At 35.7% G+C, this 3595-nt stretch overlaps 1 pseudogene; it reads right to left on the bottom strand.

Annotated features, from left to right (window-relative positions):
* Positions 1 to 2138: 2138 nt before the first annotated feature.
* LOC125923962 (eukaryotic translation initiation factor 1-like) lies at positions 2139 to 2530 on the bottom strand (annotated as a pseudogene).
* Positions 2531 to 3595: the final 1065 nt, after the last annotated feature.

The raw sequence follows: 3595 nt of genomic DNA, 5'->3' as shown, positions 1-3595 counted from the left end.
GTTCTATGACATTTTAATAACCTAGGAAGTCTTAAGAGATGCAAATTCCTGGGCCCATCAAGACATTGACCTCAGTCATCATTATTTTTTTCATGGTCTCCCAGGTGATTCTAATGTACCAACAAGTTTGAACATCACTTGTCTGAAGGAATGATCAGTCCATTGTTTTTCTTACCTTTTTGTTGACACATCTCTGCAATGACATTTGAGACCAAAAAGTCATAGTTCTTTCTGTAGGTACTAAAACCCATTTCTACTAGTGCCATTGTAATGACAATCTGGTTTTTGTGTTTGTGTTTGCCAAAACTTTGAAACCAACCTTGCAATCTAGTACAACCACCTAATTACGTCTTTATCTAAAACACAATCAGGATAACTGAAAGAATATTAGGGAAAACAAAATCTTTAGGAAGAAAGTATCTGGAAATCTCAAGTGCTGTGTATTGAGATTAAGAAATGATCAAAGAGCTCTGTTTCAGGTGGCTCCAGAAACTTAGTTTCATTAATATATTTTGACAGTCTTTCTATACATGTGAATACGCCAACTAATTTGTGGGTTTTCAAGTATACATCAAGTGGATTTTCAAGCCCACTTTGAGACCACTTTTTCTTATTTGTTATAATTTAGGAAAAACACAGTGTTTTTTTCCAGTTTTACTGAGATATAATTGAAATAACATTGTATGAGTTTAAGGTGGACAACATAATGATTGGACATACGGATATATTCTGAAATGATTACCAAAATATGTTTAGTTAAAATTCATCACCTCACATAGTTACAATTTGTTTTTCTTGTGATGAGAAATGTTAAGGTCTACTCTCTTAGCAACTTTCAAATATACAATACAGTACTGTTCACTGTAGTTGTCATGCTGGACATTATATCCCCAAATTTCTTTATTTTATAACTAGAAATTTGTACTTTTTGATTACCTCCACCCCTGGCAACCACCAATCTGTTCTCTTTTTCTATGAATTCATATTTTTAGATTCCACATATACAGTATTCATCTTTCTCTCTCTGACTTATTTCACTTAGCATGATGCTCTCAAGATCACTCCATGTTGTCATAAATAGCAGGATTCCCTTCATTTTTATGAATGAATAATATTTTCTTATTATAAATATACATATTATAAAAATAAATATAATATTTAATAATATTTTTGTGTGTTTTCCCACACACATTATATATATATATATATATATATATATATATATATATGTAGTTGTTTTCATGTCCTGGCTACTGTAAATAACACTGCAATAAACACAGGGATGTAGCTATCTCTTCAAGGTAGTAATTTCATTGCCCTCAGATATATATCCAGAAGTAGAATTGCTGGATCATATGGTATATCTATTTTTAATTTTTTGAGGAAACTCCATACTGTTTTTCATAGTGGCTGCACCAATTTACATTCCCACCAACAGCATACAAGTGTTCCCTTTACTCCATTTTCTCATCAACATTTGTTATCCCTTGTTTTTTTGATGATAGTCATTCTAACAGGTGTGAGGTGATATCTCATTTTGGTTTTGATTTATATCTCCTTGATGCTTAGTGATGTTGAGCACCTTTTTATATACCTCTTGGTCATTTGCATGTGTTCTTTGGAAAAATGTCCATTCAGTTCCTCTGAACATTTTTTATTGAATTGTTTTTTGCTATTGAGTTGTACAAGTGCTTTATAAATTTTGCATACTGACCCCTTATTAGGTATATGACTTGCAATATATTCTACCATTCTTGCCTTTCATTCTGTTGATGGTTTCCTTTGTTGTGCAGAGGTATTTTTATCTCACTTGTTCATTTGCTTGTTTTTCCTAATACCTGTTGGAGGCAAAAACTCCTTATTTTCCTCAGATAAAACCATTATAGGAAGGTACTATTTGTTTGTTTGTTTGTTATTTTGCATGGCTCTTTTCAGTTTATTGCTCAAAGGAGTTACACTAGTCCAAGTTAAAAGCAGACCCCAAAATGGTTATATTGGGTTATATATGTTAATGGTTATATAATGGTTACATAATATAATGGTTACATTATACTTACATTACACAGGCTGTGAGGTTTTTAAACTTGTGGGAGAAAAAACAAAAACAAAAACAAAAAAACTTGTGACAAGGAACAGAAGGGAAATTCTATTCGTTGCAAGGAAATCTCCTTTAAGCTTCAGTGAGCCAAAAGCACTCAAAACCTATGAACCTTCAGCTGATCACCCTTAGCCAGTCCAATCTCTACGAGGAACTGATATATGCTCTTGCACTGGTCACCCTGTAAGGGAATTACTTCTCCATATTCTGAATGCTCAATTACAGTACCATTGCAGACAAATTTCTTAAATGCCTTCACCAGTTTCTTTTTATCATAATCATCAGTGATTCCTTGGAGAATAATAAGGATCTTCCTGCCATTTCTGTTGAATTCTTACATGGATATTATCCTCAGTGCCAACAGAAGCAGATCATCACCTTATTTGCATAAGCAAAAGAGTCCAAAGAGTGGAGGTTCTGGATGGCAGACATATGATATGATTCCTTTTCCTTGGTGGAAAGGGCCTGTGGAAGGCAGCAGCTAGAGAAGGCTGGTGGGGGCATGGTGATTTGGGAAGCTAGGGGACTGGGGGGGGGGTGGGTAAAGGGGGTGCTGAGTTCTCAGCAGTGGCTCCATGACTGGGGCCAGGAAGGTACTTTTTAAATAGATGCTGACCCCTCAAACCTGTACTGCACAGTCACTACCTGTTTGGCAGTACATCTTCCCAGTGTTAAGGGACAAAGGAAGCAGTTAGTTACTGACTTAATTTCCAGCTGTACCAGAAGGTAGAAAGAAGCTAAAAGTAGTCTCTACTTGTTTTGGATAGACAATGGTGAGAAAGATAAGGACATCGAGAAGATGGGTGTAAGAGGATGATTCCACTTATTTGTTGGCTGAAATAATGGAAGTACCAGAGCTTTTAATACTAATGGGAGATGAGGGGAAGAGAAAGAAAAAAGCAATAAATTACACTTTTTATTTATTTATTTTTTTTTTGCTGAAGATAGTTCCCAGCTGTTTGGAGTCTGGGGCCAGTGTTGTTTACCATGGAAACTTAGTTTGCTGAATAAAACAAACACTAAGGTCATGCCTGATTTTGTGTGTGTGGTAAGTAGTGAAACCACCGCCCTTCCCCACAGTGTTCTCTCCAAACTATTTCTACATAATGGCAGGAAGTGAAAAGGAAAGTGTGCAATCCAACCTAAAGTGTCTCTTTTATCACTTTCCTAACAATGTCTTCAGGCCAGATACGAGCATTCAATACATTTTGTCCAGTGTAATGCATCCAGTAAAATGCTGTTTTGTTGTTGGCCTGTAGCATCAGTATCAGCAAAAGCATTCATGATATTGCACAAGGTATTATATACAGGAAGACAAATACATTTACTCATTGTTTTTATAAGGTTAAAAATCAAAGTCAATTGATTGCATGGATGGGGCAGGTAAACACAAGGTGAACCCGTGACATTTTGCGGCACCAGGAAGTAAGGAAGTACTAAAAGGGGGAGGGGAGGGATGGTAGATGTTAAAGGAACAAAGGAGCCAACCTGAAAGAT

The sequence above is a fragment of the Panthera uncia genome, chromosome B1 (assembly GCF_023721935.1).
Source record: "Panthera uncia isolate 11264 chromosome B1, Puncia_PCG_1.0, whole genome shotgun sequence".
NCBI lineage: Eukaryota > Metazoa > Chordata > Mammalia > Carnivora > Felidae > Panthera > Panthera uncia.
Note: the sequence above shows the minus strand (reverse complement) of the source record. Positions and strands in the feature narration are given on the sequence as shown.